Source organism: Triturus cristatus, chromosome 2_2, assembly GCF_964204655.1.
Source record: "Triturus cristatus chromosome 2_2, aTriCri1.1, whole genome shotgun sequence".
Taxonomy (NCBI): Eukaryota; Metazoa; Chordata; class Amphibia; order Caudata; family Salamandridae; genus Triturus; species Triturus cristatus.
This window is the reverse complement of record NC_140582.1, coordinates 991,474,579-991,490,983: the sequence shown is the minus strand read 5'-3', so window position 1 is coordinate 991,490,983 and position 16,405 is coordinate 991,474,579. Positions and strand designations below refer to the sequence as shown.

Sequence of the window (16,405 nt, the reverse complement as noted above, 5' to 3'; positions counted from 1 at the left end):
TGACGAGAGGCAACTACCTCGAAACACGTGTCCAGGGATGGCTAACGCATACACATACTGTTCTATTTACATTCTGTGGCATAGGCGTACCCGCCGTCGCCACTACATTTCCCACAGTCCTTTGGGGCAACTTGCTGGTGTGACGAGCGGTGTGCGACCTACTTTTCCTTAATTTAAACGGCTTCCTTAAGCTAACGGGCTGACGAGCCTTGAGTCTGCACCTGCGCGCCAGGAGAGGTACTTGACCTGCTTTTAATTACATTTGGCAGTCCACGCGGCACCCTTTTACATTGACCTGCTCCCTGCTGACGAGAGGCAACTACCTCGAAACACGTGTCCAGGGATGGCTAACGCATACACATACTGTTCTATTTACATTCTGTGGCATAGGCGTACCCGCCGTCGCCACTACATTTCCCACAGTCCTTTGGGGCAACTTGCTGGTGTGACGAGCGGTGTGCGACCTACTTTTCCTTAATTTAAACGGCTTCCTTAAGCTAACGGGCTGACGAGCCTTGAGTCTGCACCTGCGCGCCAGGAGAGGTACTTGACCTGCTTTTAATTACATTTGGCAGTCCACGCGGCACCCCTTTACATTGACCTGCTCCCTGCTGACGAGAGGCAACTACCTCGAAACACGTGTCCAGGGATGGCTAACGCATACACATACTGTTCTATTTACATTCTGTGGCATAGGCGTACCCGCCGTCGCCACTACATTTCCCACAGTCCTTTGGGGCAACTTGCTGGTGTGACGAGCGGTGTGCGACCTACTTTTCCTTAATTTAAACGGCTTCCTTAAGCTAACGGGCTGACGAGCCTTGAGTCTGCACCTGCGCGCCAGGAGAGGTACTTGACCTGCTTTTAATTACATTTGGCAGTCCACGCGGCACCCCTTTACATTGACCTGCTCCCTGCTGACGAGAGGCAACTACCTCGAAACACGTGTCCAGGGATGGCTAACGCATACACATACTGTTCTATTTACATTCTGTGGCATAGGCGTACCCGCCGTCGCCACTACATTTCCCACAGTCCTTTGGGGCAACTTGCTGGTGTGACGAGCGGTGTGCGACCTACTTTTCCTTAATTTAAACGGCTTCCTTAAGCTAACGGGCTGACGAGCCTTGAGTCTGCACCTGCGCGCCAGGAGAGGTACTTGACCTGCTTTTAATTACATTTGGCAGTCCACGCGGCACCCCTTTACATTGACCTGCTCCCTGCTGACGAGAGGCAACTACCTCGAAACACGTGTCCAGGGATGGCTAACGCATACACATACTGTTCTATTTACATTCTGTGGCATAGGCGTACCCGCCGTCGCCACTACATTTCCCACAGTCCTTTGGGGCAACTTGCTGGTGTGACGAGCGGTGTGCGACCTACTTTTCCTTAATTTAAACGGCTTCCTTAAGCTAACGGGCTGACGAGCCTTGAGTCTGCACCTGCGCGCCAGGAGAGGTACTTGACCTGCTTTTAATTACATTTGGCAGTCCACGCGGCACCCCTTTACATTGACCTGCTCCCTGCTGACGAGAGGCAACTACCTCGAAACACGTGTCCAGGGATGGCTAACGCATACACATACTGTTCTATTTACATTCTGTGGCATAGGCGTACCCACCGTCGCCACTACATTTCCCACAGTCCTTTGGGGCAACTTGCTGGTGTGACGAGCGGTGTGCGACCTACTTTTCCTTAATTTAAACGGCTTCCTTAAGCTAACGGGCTGACGAGCCTTGAGTCTGCACCTGCGCGCCAGGAGAGGTACTTGACCTGCTTTTAATTACATTTGGCAGTCCACGCGGCACCCCTTTACATTGACCTGCTCCCTGCTGACGAGAGGCAACTACCTCGAAACACGTGTCCAGGGATGGCTAACGCATACACATACTGTTCTATTTACATTCTGTGGCATAGGCGTACCCGCCGTCGCCACTACATTTCCCACAGTCCTTTGGGGCAACTTGCTGGTGTGACGAGCGGTGTGCGACCTACTTTTCCTTAATTTAAACGGCTTCCTTAAGCTAACGGGCTGACGAGCCTTGAGTCTGCACCTGCGCGCCAGGAGAGGTACTTGACCTGCTTTTAATTACATTTGGCAGTCCACGCGGCACCCCTTTACATTGACCTGCTCCCTGCTGACGAGAGGCAACTACCTCGAAACACGTGTCCAGGGATGGCTAACGCATACACATACTGTTCTATTTACATTCTGTGGCATAGGCGTACCCGCCGTCGCCACTACATTTCCCACAGTCCTTTGGGGCAACTTGCTGGTGTGACGAGCGGTGTGCGACCTACTTTTCCTTAATTATGCAATTTTTTCTTTGTATTTTTCTTTTTCTAGTGAGTCTTATTTAAGTCTCCAAAAACGCTCTTGGCATCTACAGGACTGCGTCAAATCCCTTAAATTTGGAGAGAACCAAGGTTGTGCGGGTGATAATCTATTAATATTTCGGGACCTTTTTACCTGATTTAAAGCTGAAATAAGCCAGGCATTATATTCCCCTATATCTTGCTCTAAATGACTGTTGAATTTTGAGGAGGAGGTTTTCAACTCGGCGGAGTCGATTTTATGCAAAAGACGGTAGCATTGAACTAACCTAGTATTCCAGTAATTAACACCCTTAGCAACCATAGTCAGAAGAAAAATCACTGCAATATGATCCGACCAAGTCAACGGTACTGATTCTTAGAAAGTTAAGGTAGGGTTATCTGTAAAAATCCCATCTAGTGTATGATCAGCCAAGTGGAAAGAAATGGTTACCTTTTGAACTAGACTGAGGCAACTCATCATGTCTATCAGTTAACAGGTATCTCTATCTTCAGAGTTTTCCAAATGAAAATCCAAGTCTCTAAGTACTGTAAATTCCTCGAAGTTAACCTTAGTTTCCAACACATGCCGTATAGCTTCTAGAAAATGTTCTCTCTGGCCTGGGGGGCGATAAATTAGCAGTCAATTAAATGTACCGTGATCATCATAGCGACACTTGTTGCTGGGGATAGTGCACTCCCTGCAGCCATTCACACAACAAAATGCTTAGTGGCACCCCTGACCCGTCTAGGGGTATCACTATCATCCAAATATATAGGTAAAAATTCCTTGCAGGGAATTATGGCACACTCCTTGCTTCGAGCAGTGAGTAATAAGAGTGCATCTCTTGCTGCTCATTTAATTTTCCTTTTTAAAAATATTTTTGGGGTTTCACAGGACTCCCCCAGAAAACCACACTTAAGAAGAACCTTTGACCTGTGTGGAGAGCCACAAGGCCACTGCTGGTTTCCCAGCCAGGAGCCATACTGGGTGCCAGAAAGTGACAGACATAATTTTAAAGTGGGTGCCCAGTGCCCACCCAGGGAACCCAAATGCCCATGTACCCCAAAATTTATAAAAATCAAAAAAAGAATAATGAATGGGAACCTGGATTTCTGTTCACTGGTCCAGGAAAGAAGCGCAACATATTGCCTTGAGACAGGATTTTACTAACATATTGGGATCGTGGTAATGAACCTATAAGAGGCAGGGCATTATCAAACACTGTATTAAGTGTGAGGGTCACTCTTGGACTGAAATTACTTTCACAGCCATCCTTTTAAGTCCCTCCCATTCCTACCCAAAAATCCCCATCTTGTTTATTATGTGTTGCTTCCTCTACTTTAAAAGATGCTTAAATATTGCAAACCCATGTCAGCCTTCACCGTGGAGCCCTTGGGAGCAGAACCAATGACGCTTGGTTCCCCTACCTCACCAAAACCTGGGGTTAGTGCCCAATTTCTGCCAGGATTTTTAATGGGAGATTTACCGACTCCAGTAACGCCACAGCCTCGCCCTTCTCTAGGGATGATGGAAATGAGAGCTCCTTTAATTTCAGGGGGCAGTCCTCCACAGCCAGTTGTTCCTAGTCATAAAGATAAAAGTGGCGCACCACCAGTACGAAGTATTTATGATGATATAACCAGTCCAGGACTTGGAGCAACACCTTTGAGTTCGCGGAAGCAGCCCAGTTTTTCCTTCATGCATACTCCATTATCCGGCACAATACCATCTACACCTGGTACAGGCAGTAGTGGATTCAGTCCCGCATCCATTGGGCAAACTAGAAAGACGACGCTGCCTGCTCAGCTTGATCCTTTTTATAGTCAAGGTGACGCGCTGACTTCAGACGACCAGCTAGATGACACATGGGTGACAATTTTTGGCTTTCCGCAGGCGTCTGCTTCCTACATTCTCCTACAGTTTGCACAGTATGGAAACATTTTAAAGCATGTGATGTCTAACACAGGAAATTGGATGCACATTCAGTACCAGTCCAAATTGCAGGCCAGGAAAGCCTTAAGCAAAGATGGAAGGGTGTTTGGTGAATCTATAATGGTTGGGGTCAAGCCTTGCATAGATAAAAGTGTAATGGAAAGCTGTGACAGGTCTTCCACTTGTTCCACATCCTCAGTCTACACACCTCCAGTGAAAACAATTGGCACGCCTGTACAACCTGCTACAACTCCTAGAACAACTACAATGCGGCCACTTTCTGCAGCATATAAAGCATCAACCAGTGAATATCAGGTTGTTGCTGACCGACAGACACCAAGGAAAGATGACAGCATTGTTTCTAAAGCCATGGAATACATGTGTGGATGGCAGTTCGAAGGCGGGAGAGCCTCACTGATATAAACTTGTCAGCCTTTTTGGTTAGTTATAAAACCAACTGGCAGCACTATTATTTCTCTGTCTACTTGGGATGGCAGTTGGCGGTCTTTTAGGATGCTGTGCACATGGAGGGAGTGAACAGAATGTTGATTGTCAAGGTCCCCTTTATTTTAAGAACTACATGTCGGTCATCAATGTGAAAGTAAAATGCTGGTTCTACTGCATCCGTTACACCTATTTAATAAGGAGCAATATATATGTTTGACTAAAATGATTGACATGCCCAAGCAAAGGGACACTGTGCGAAATGTGACATGTTTGTGGGCTAAGGCACAAGTAATTATGTTTAATAGATTTTGTACAGCAGCGCCTTTTAACGTTTGAAAACCTTATTTGGTTGCTTTCCTTCTTCTAAACTTACCTGATTAACACGTGCTCTTTTAAAATGAATATTGTCTATAATGAGCATGGTCTTAATGTTTGTCACTGTCTGTTCTTCTCATTGTTACATAGTTTTAAAATGTTATTGTAAATTCACAAATAAACGTGTTGCATATAACTCTGTATGGTACAACAATGAGTTTGTAAACTATGCTGGAATTTAGAGGCTACCTTTCCAGTAATGCAATCGAAGCAAGGGAAAATGCAGGACAGGTATTGATTGGTGACTAATTTCAGGATGGTACCATTCTTCCTTTTGCTGCATTATAATAACAGTAAGGTCTGCACTTGGGACAATTCTTTGTCTACAGTAAACTTATTGGAACACTACACAGTCACTGGGGCACCACCTTTTCACAAACTAATACAGATCTAATAAACAATTGGCTCAGGAAAATAGTTGATAATATGGCCGAGAAAAGGCTTATAAGCACATACTTTTTCTTCTTTTGCTAAACACGAGGAAGACTGGGAAACTGTTCTGCGCAGGGTCCTCCACGATGAAGAGTGGGACACATCCCTAGAAAACCCACACAAAGGATCCCACAATCCGAGTTTGAAGGATATCCATTTATGTTGTTTTGTGCAGCACATATGGAAGAAGCAAAACGTCTCAGAGTGTTTATGTGTAGGAAGGTGTCCCTTCTTGAACATAAACAATCTTTAAAAAAAATGATATTTTGTAACTTCCATGTGTGCTGCATTAAGCAGCACACATAGAGGTGAAAAAACAGCATTTAAAGATTGTTTATGTGCATGAAGGGACATCTTCCTACAAATAAATGATCCTCCCCTGTATTTAGACACCCGGGTGCCTGCGTTGGCGCAAGGCAGCTACGTGTAGCACCAGCGCAGGGGGAAATGCAAGGCTGCACGATATTCTTGTAAATATGGTGCACCCTTGCGTTTTTGAAGTGGCGGAGTGAGGCGTTAAGCCTGACGGCTAACGCCTCACTCCGCCACTTCTTTATACATATGCCGCTCTGTCTGCTATTTCTGGTCACAATAACATATATCTCCCAAGTGCTTTCTCCTCATTAGTCTTTTTAAGTGCACTAAACATAATAAAGTGGAATGTTTTTGTTTAGATCTACTTCTTTCCAAGAGAATAATTGCCTCTACCTTGGAAATCTGCTAGACCCCCTATGATTAAACAATGGTTCACTTCCTTCCTGCATTGGGCAGAGGCAGAAAGTCTGGCCCTCCACAGAGAGAAAGCCAGAGTTCTTAATAACACACAATAGCAATAGGATGGGATGAAATCATGCTAAAACTCAAGATTAAAACTAGTGATGATACTAAACTTCCTTGAGCCAATGTAAAGCAGGCAGCATTCTCGGTTTGAGACTGTGGTTCTCGAAATTGCCCATTTACGATTACTGCCTTTTTTTATCACTGTGCATAATTGTTGCAACATCTGCATACCTCTGATTGAGATAGCCCCTCTTTTTGATTTTAGTTTTCTACTTCCTCAGCCATAGGCCTGTACATACACTAATAACCAATAACCTACCTAGGTGTTCCGGCATTATCAAAAACAGGTGGTTCTCTCCATATGGGGTGGGCGACATTGTATTCTTACACCCTTGTTTTGCAATTGTGCCTGACAGCTGGTTTCTACTGTTTGTTACCATCTTTACATGTTACAGAAATTCCGTTGAAGTACTGCAGGCTATTATATTCTTCAATATGCTATTGTGTGTTAGTTCTTACGTATTTATCTGTTTTAGTAAACAATGACAATCTACTCTCTAACACTTTGTTCAATACACTTGTACATTAAGGCCTTGTGTGAACCAATGCAGACTACTGCACTGAAAACTGATGTGTTCTTTATATTAAATTACATATGTTTACAAACACTCAACAAAGATGATTTCAAAAAGATACAATAATATCTCAGACATGATACTAATTCTAACCCTAATTCAACAGTTCCCATGGCAAATACATAACCCTTAAAGACACAGATCTAATCGCACCAATGTGTATTATCAATTTTAGCAAAAACCAAAGGAAATGATGGACGGAGTGTTGAACATTGCAAGCACTCACCCCCAGTCAACTGATCTGGGTTTAATCCATCACCGTTCTTTAGCCCACTCTGCCACCCCAGTTCAGACATGGCCATATGCAAATCAGTCTGACCCTGTGCCTCATGGGAACAGTCCAGCCCGAACTGCCAAGCCATGCCTTCCTTTGGTTTTTGCAATTATCAATTTTAGACAGCACTGTGTTACAGCCCAATCTGTTATTATGCATAGACTGAAAGTATGCCTTTGCAGGGATTTGCCAAGTAATAATTCCATGTGCATCTTTTTAAATCCAAGTCTATGAAATGAGCAATAAAAGCATGTACTTTGTTAGCTGGTGGCAAAATGAGTAGATTTAATGCTACAGTCATAGATATTATACTACATTGTCTCAAAATATTTTCAAGTAGCACAATATAAAATTAGCTAAATCTGGTCAATTGCATTAAATATGCTCAAAGGATTCACCCTTCAAATTACAGAGACCACAAAGCTTAGTTAATGTGTTGGCAAGTGTAATTTTACTATTAGAATACTTAATTTAAATAAAAGTCTATTTTCACAGTCTTTCCTGGGGAACAGTGTAGAAATACACTTAGAAGTAGTTTTCCCTATTTATTATAAATCTCAGTTAGTGCTGAAAGACCATTTTTTTAATAACTTTATTTTATTGATTATCCAATTGTACATATCCAACATAGTCATTATTGAGCTCTACAAATCGCAAATTTTTTCAACATGCAGATATCACATTAATATTGCATTGAAAACAAAACCAGTCCAACTTTGTCGTTATAATGAAGCAATATATACGTGAAACCAGCTGGAAAAAAAGGAAGCATAATCCTAATAAGTCCCTCCATGTCCATCCATGCAACAATCTGCTTCAGGGGATCTAGTGGGGGTATAAACCCAGAGTACCCAAACAATATGAAGGTGGCGTGCGTTCGAAAGTGATACTATCTATGGTATCGGGAAATTTCCAGTACGACTAATTCACGCATGATGTAATTGCTCTATCTCACCCCCGTAGCTACTATACCCGAGCAGGCCTGAGGTGTGTTAGAATTGTCCAGGGAAGCAATATAAGCTTTATACGGGCCCCAGATATCTCTGGGACGAGCTGCGCTTGATAATAGGCTGGGATATATCTCGCTATTTGTGCTACAGTGGGCTAAGCTGTGTTACCAACCCAGCGTAGTGCAATTTCTCGTTTTGCCAGCAATAAACTAAGTGATGCCAATTTCCGGACTGCTTTAGGAAAATTCACTGTGTAACCCAGAAGTGCCACCTCAGGAGTAGGAACAATGGTAAGACCGAAGATTTCACCTAGCGTCAAATGCACTAGTGTCCAGTAGAGACGTATGCTGGAGCAGGCCCATGAGAGGTGGGCAAAGTCAGCGTGTGGAGTGCCGCATTTCCGGCATGTGTGTGGTCTACTGGGATCTATTTTCCTGGTCCATATGTTGTGTTGACCTGAATAATGTGTGAATTTAGTGAAAGTGGGGTTACGCCTACGCCAGATGGCAATCAGAGAGAATTGGTCACATATCTCTAACATTGCACGTCGCGCTCTTGGCTTCATATCTGGTGCTGCTGCGGTACTCTCCAAATCAGGGTTAAGTAGAAGATTGAGATCCCCCCCCATGATAATCAGACTAGGTTCCAATTTGGAGAGTTGCGCATGCAGTCCATGGAAAAATTCTGGGGAATCAGTATTAGGCGCATAAACACATAGCAATGTGATCTTATGTCCCATCATGGACCCCCTGACAATAGTATACCTGCCCTCCCTATCATTAACAACTAGCTGACAAGTGAAGGGGATCCTCTTGTGTATGAGAATTGCGGTTCCTCTTGCATAGTTGCTAAAATTAGCAAAGTACCTGTGTGCCCCCCAGCTGGAAGCAAAACGAGCAGTGTCCGAAACCGGTAAATGCGTTTCTTGTAGGAAGGCAACATCTATATTATGTCTAAGCAAATAATGCACCACCTGCCTCCTTTTAAGGTTGTTATTTAAGCCACGAACATTCCAAGACAGCATGGACAAAGTGGAGGGACCCTTAATCAAACCTGGCTGAGCCATTTGTAAACCTGAAGGATTCAAATGTGTTTTGAATCAATAATAAAGCAATGGACCTAAGCGAAAAGTGACAATAACGACAATCAATAATGAAAACAATGTAACATACTCACACCCCCCACCCACCACCCAGCCCTACTGCAATAAAAGTAAGGCATAAACCAATCTGCAACCAAAAAACAAAGTACCCACCCAATATTTGCACAATGAGACAGTGCTACGACATAAGGGTACATCAAACCCAACAACAATATTCCCAAGGTTTCCACCAAAGGGGGTGGCAACGCCACGTCAGTCAACCAACTGTGATGTTTATCTGAAACTGCAACATGATATAATACCAACTCAATTTAAGAACAATCAAGGATATCGGCACACCAAAGTCACCCAACCCCGGAACCTGTAAAAAGTTCCAGGCTAGCAACAGAACCACTGTGAGGAGGGCATGATCCACCTCTGTCATCTTGCAGCTGTTCATTGTTACGTTTATAGGTGTGACAACATTCCTGGGGTAGAAACAGAACTCTGGGCAGTCATCTGAATAGTGGAGGAGGGCAGAGCCGCCCTGGGTAAGAGTAAAGCTCTCCTAGATTAGGTTCAAATCTCCCTGGGGAAAAGGCAGCCCCCATGGAAGTAGGACAAAACTGTCCGGAGGTCGGGGGCAGGGAGTGCTCTTGGGGATTAGCATAGAGCACAAAGGTGACTGGTGCAGAGCCCCCTAAAGGGCTTGGTGACCTCTTGGGTAGGAGCAGAGCAAAACACCTCTGGGGCCGAGACAGAGGCCGTAGAGTCAGCGAGGACTCTCTGGGGGGCAGTGCACGTCTCATGGGGCACGGTATTATTCTATGGGGGCAGGTACACATCTCAGGAAGCAGAGCAGTACTCTCGAGTGGTAGGAGCATGTCTCTTTAGGGTTCCGGCAAAGCTGCCGTGGATTCATGACTGGCGTCTAAAGAGCATGGCCGGCTCTAGGGCGGACAGATGCTGAAGTGTGAGAGGATTTGAAAGGGCCTCAGAGTTGATTTCTGGGAGCGAGGAACAATGCCTGAGAAGGGAAATGGGACGTGATACTGGTTTAGGTGAGGAGAGGCGCGAGTGATCAAGGGGCGAGAGAAAGGGCAGAAAGAAAGGAATGTGAACAAGGGAAAGAATGCTCCACGTTTCCCAATCAGTGCACTGTGAATTAGGCACTTGTTGGTGAGTCCGTGTGGAACTTCAGGGTAACAGGCTCGCCACCGCCCCCCACCCCCTTAAAGCCAGCTCCTGAAGTAGGCTGGCTCAGCCTTTCATCCTTTCTAAAATAAAATGAGTATTCCGAGTTTACTAATTTGAATGCATTTTATTGATAGCAATGTGAAAGTGCAATGGCAAGCCCTATAAAAGAGCTATTTTATTAGGACAATGTTCCCCACGCCCAAACTTTCTAAATGGCCCACTTCTCTAACACTCTGAGCCTCTACACTTTCCACATTAACATCGTCCACATCTCGACTGCCACCAGACACTCCCTGGCTCCTACGTTCACAACTTTCTCTCAGGCAGATAACCGGCACAACACAGGCAGAAGGATCACACAGAACAGGCAGCTACAGGCACTGAACATAAAGGCGGTCCGCTGAGCAGACAGGTAACAGGCACTGAGAAACTGTGCAGCTGGCAGATACAACAAGCACATCGTAGCATATCACTGGCATGACCACAAGCAGCTACAGAGCAGGCAGTTAACAGACACACTGCAGAGAGATGGAAGGTGCCTCAAGCCGGTCAATTAAGGAACCGCACAAAAATGTCACAGGTAGAGAGTAGACATGCACGCAACCAACTGCGACCAGTGCCAGGGCACTGGGTGCTGATATCGGGGGACACAGTGTGTGCAAGTGTATTATAGGTATAAAAACACCCGCTGCTTTCATGTGGCTTCTGCCTGTCTGCATTCCTCCACCCAGGATCTGGCTTTATGGTCAGAGCTGCTGTCTAGGGAACTAGGTCTGGGTCTTGGTGTCGGCTCAAAATACTGTGATTCTGGGCAAATCACTTAATCACCCCATACCTACAAATAATGTGTGTGAGTGTGACCTTATTTGATGTAAACGGTGCTCATGTAAAGTGCTCTGCCTTCAGGTCAGCTGCATGCTATGTATAAAAACTGCAGAAACATGCACTTAAAGAGAAGAACAAAGCCTTAACATTAGGAAAGACGAAGAGATGCCCATTTACTGACTGATTTATGCAAATTGAAACAAGAACACCTGGATAAATCAATGCTTTCCAGTGTAAATTGTGTTATCTTATGCAAATATTTTATGTCACTAAAACTATGTTTCCTCACACATGTGCTTTAAAAAAATGCTATATTTGGATCCATTCTTTTAAAAAATATGTGGCGTAAAAGCCACCAGTTAAATCTATTGTGTTTCAAAATTTTCTTGCGGGACAGCATCCCCCCGCACCCTCCTTTTGTACTTTGGGCTTGCTCGCTACGCTCGCTCGCGCTGTCTACTCGGGTACAAAACATTTCACCCCACCACTTTGAAAATCCACCAGCCGGCACTGGTCCTACTGCAAATCTAAATCAACTTGATGCAGCTTTGAAGGCCATACATGAGCAATCGCCAAAACTGTTGAGTCAAACAACAGAAAATGCCTCAAAAATAATTTCGAGAGACAAATGTAATGGGTGGTAAACACATTAATTTTCCAGAAGATAACCATATAATCCACTCATAAATAAAAAAAAGTTTCTAATAGACCTACAACAATTGGTAAAGTTTTGCAGCACAATTTCATTGAAAACAGAAATTGGTGACAATACATGTAATGGTAAAAATGATCCCATCAGTCAGAAGCTGCAAAGCACAGATGGTCTAATTATGCAGAAATAGTTAATGCTGTAGTATTGCCACAAAAATTGGAATTTGGAAGTATTTCTATAGCATTGACGAAAAATCCGACAAACTGTGCAGCAATGTCATACCCCAATTGTAATTCATCCATGAAACTTACATTTCATTTTTGAGATTTGGCAACAGTTATCTTGTGGTATCCCTAAAACTGAAAGCTGCTGATTCGTGATTACCCCAAAAAGTGTCCTCCTGCATTAGTCTTGTCATTCTGTATTGTCTATGGGGTTCTTAACAGCAAATCTACAGAAAAATTGTGATACAAAAATATTGTTGCAGGAATATTGTAATGTTTAAAATATTGTGGACATAAATGTCAAAGGTAAGTATATAGTTATTAGCTGAGTTTTTAATTTAGATCATTGTATTAAGTCATTATTTCTGATATTTTTGTTAACTAGATGTGTTAGTTGTGCAATTTATTTTGTATTTTTTTAATTTTAAAATAGTTTGATGCTGTGTATCTTGAGGTTAAACAGTTATTATAATGCTTACTGTATTTGTTTTTGAATTGCATTAAATTAGCAACTTTTACATTAAGATATATGTATAACAACAATTAATAAGTCAATTTATTATGATTTAGAGCTCCTAAGAGTTCCACATAAAAAATATACAAAAACTGCTCTGATTTAAGAAATAATCCAGAGCTATAATAACAGTAACAAATTAAAACACATATAAAACCATACATTCATCAATTTTGTCAAGCAATATGAGATACTAACAGCTTGCTACAACTAAATATGCAAGTACGCAGATATTAGACCTGTTTCCCCGTTGTGATCGAATACTTATAAAACAGTTTGGGTCAAACTGTCCCCTAAATACTCTAAAAACTTTACCTTCATTTTACAGCAACATAAAACTCTATATCTTTATAAGTACAAGGTATGTACAGAGACCTAACGGTTACAGTTTTCATGTACATACTAAATACATAAATGAGCACAAGATAATTGATAGTGCAAATGCGAAAACATCATGCTTCAATTTCTTTAAGAATTAATAGTAAATCGAGCTCAGACAGACCTCAGGGGTAAAATACAAACAGTAGCCTAAGAGATACAAAATGCATTCAATATTCATTGCAGTCTACGTAGCAGCATACATGGTATCAAAAGTGCAAGTGCGTAAGTGCTATACCAATTCCATCAAACCTTTCATCCTTTATAGAGCCAACTAACTGGTGAGGTGTAATCCAAATTGTACTATGACATCAGCAAATATATAATACGAGGACCCTGCAATTTAAATTATAGTATGCAGCGAATATTGTCCACCGAGGACCCTCTTCAGCATACCACAACCTACTTCTTCACATCAGTTCTTTTCTAAAATATATTTAAAAATTATTTTAAAAAGATAACAATTTTAAAACACACTTGTTCAGGGGGTGCAAAAAAAATGTTGTGCCTCCTCGGCTGTGGAGATGTTATATTTTAAATACAACGGCCTCAGCAAACAACGTTGTAATGGTTGGACAGACAAATATGACATGATTTAAATCCTGTACCCAGCTTCCACATAAATGGCAATGTCTGTCTTGCCTGGCTAATCCCTCCCATGCTCCTGGTATAATTTGTAGGAGCAGCTGATTCATCCTGAACAACAGGATAGTTCTGCGCACTCCATGAGGGAGATTCCATACAACATACGGTTGAGGTTGTTTCTAAATACTACTCCCAGCTTTTATATCATTGCCATAATGACCCAAGCACATGGCAGTATCTCTTTTATGACTGACTTGATAAATGGTCTTTTTAATGAGCATTTTCAAAGATTGTTTTGGTTAGGCGCCTATGCTACTATGCCCAATGTCAAATAAAAGTGCAGCTTTCACGTGATTCCTAAAAACAGCGCTTTTCCCCTTCAAGCCTGCAAATATTTCCTCCCTTAGAGCTGCCCGTAAAGGGTTTTCAGCACTGTTCAGTAAGGCATTACCCCATCTCAAACATGCAGTCATTGGGAACTCATAGGACGAGAGGAGCCCAAATTCAAGCATGATCGCCGCTATGGGGGCTGCTGTATTCAGATTACAGAACTGGCGCCAAATACGTCCCTCAACCTTCTCAAAATAAACCCTCTGCTGTTCATCCACTAGTTCACAAGCATAACTCAATACTGGTGGAGTTTTAACGTTATATACTGATAAAAACATGTGCAAAGTGTCTGTGTCTGCAACATTTGTAGAATCTACCAATTGCGCATGCCTGAGATATTGCCTTACATCGGCATTGGTCGATATGATCACTGCTCGAACATCTGCTTGTAAAAATTCTTCCCAGGTATGGGTACAATTTCACAGCAACAATTTTGCATTTTCGCAGGAACCAGTGCATATTTTTCCTGACTCTACACCCCTGATATCTAAAAATCATAATTTTACTTTTGCTATATTTATTTTTGAAAAACGATCATCAGCATAGCGTGCCAACTCATTAAGGCACCTTTGAGGTTCTATCAGAGTTAGATCCATCAGGATGGTGTCATCCCCATAAAACAGACAACTCAGTTTCATTGTTCCTAAATTTGGTGGGGTCCCCTTTACACATCCCCACCCTACTCGGCAAGTCATTGATGTAAAGAGACAAGAGAGGAGGGGCTAACTGGCACCCTTGCTTCAACCCATTATGAGTCTCTACTTTATTTGAGAGGCCCTGTTTACCCTCCATCAAAACCTGAGTCCAAGTTAAGGAGTGCAATGCAATAATCAGTCTCAGCAAATGCATAGGGATCCCATTGCATCCAATTTCCTCCACAGCGACCATCGGTCTACCCGGTCGAAAGCTGTGGAGATATCTATAAAGGCAGTATACAGGGGCCTTCCCTTACCCATTGGGTATTTTTCAATCAGGGTTTGCAAGGGGGTAATATTATCTAATGTGCCGCTATGCTTAAGAAACCCTGCTTGCTCTGCCGGGACAAAATTATGGGGAAGGATGCTTTTAGCAAACAATTTTCTGGTCGCATCTAACAGTACGATTTGCCTAAAGCTGGCAGGGGACGTTCTGGGACCCTTTTTATATAATTGAACCACAATACTTCCTGTCCAAGAAGATGGGATGATCCCATATGTATAACAATAAGAAAATACTGGACAAAGGAATTGAGCCCATGTGGAGCTATCTTGTTTGATTACAGCTATTGGAAAATCATCAGGGCCCATCGCACCTGAATACCTTGCCCCTTTAATAAAGCTCTCTATTTCTTTACAAGAAGGGGAACAGTAGTCACTCCCCACGTGGATCTTGTTAAATACCTCTAACTTGGACCTGGCCATTATATTTTGAGCATATAACTTTGAGATTTATTGGGTCGTTCTGCTTCAGATATAAAATGGCTTTTGCATTAACTATACTGTCACAATATTTAGCTATTTGGGCCAAGTATTTGTGCAGGTCACCAGACCGAGTGACCTCTCTTAATTTAATCCAGTTTGAGTCCTCCACCATTCTGCATATGGATGCCTGGATTCTGGTTCTTATCAGATTAATCTACTAATTTCCCTTTGCCTAATCAAAGAAGATTGCTTAAATTGTTCCCTTACTAGGGCATTTATCTCATGACTTTTTACCACCCCCGAACTAACTGCAGCTTGCTTAGTTACGCTTGCCCAATTTTTCCTTCCGCAGGATCTAAATAAGAGAAGGTTTTTTTCAAACCAGGAAATGGGATTTTCCTGTATAAAACCACAGCTCACATTTTCAACCAGTCTCCCTAGGCACATAATGCTTTTTTTCGACCAAAAAGTGTGCCCTAATTTTTCCTTATACGTAATACTATCGTGTCTAGAATTTCAGGGCTCCAAAGACTTGAGCTCCAAGCTGATTTCCACTGACTCAAGTTTGTCCCCAATACCCTAAATTGGGTGCAGGCACCAAAAAGCGGGTAAGACACAACCATATAATCAATATGTGACTGCCCCCGAGAGGCATGGAAAGTAAGGGAGGCTGGGGAATCCTCTGGGAATCTCCAATTTAAAATAACAAGATCATTCATTCTCAAACAGTGCAAAAAATTAAATCCTCGCTTATCTGACCTAATTTTGTCGGGCAACAGAGATGGTCCATACATCCTCCAGTTCCTGGTTACGGTAAACCAGGGAGGAACAGTTAGAGATGTTTGCGTTAAAATCTCCCACCACCAATATCACTGTGCATTCTTCTGAAATACTAATTTTATGGATAAAAGTTAAAATCGATTCATCCAAAGAATCAGACACCCTCCCAGGAGGAAGATATACATTTACCAGTAACAGGGACGGGTGCTGACCAAACCTCCCATTAGCCAGCTT

General features: G+C 42.8%; 1 protein-coding gene and 1 pseudogene across 3 annotated transcripts in view; one reads left to right on the top strand and one right to left on the bottom strand.

Annotated features, from left to right (window-relative positions):
- The window catches only part of SLC2A9 (solute carrier family 2 member 9), a 2,222,556-nt gene that overhangs the window by 1,730,980 nt on the left and 475,171 nt on the right, over nucleotides 1-16,405 (bottom strand). The gene's annotated exons all lie outside the window — the stretch shown is intronic.
- On the top strand, nucleotides 3,689-5,130 carry LOC146863042 (nucleoporin NUP35 pseudogene; annotated as a pseudogene).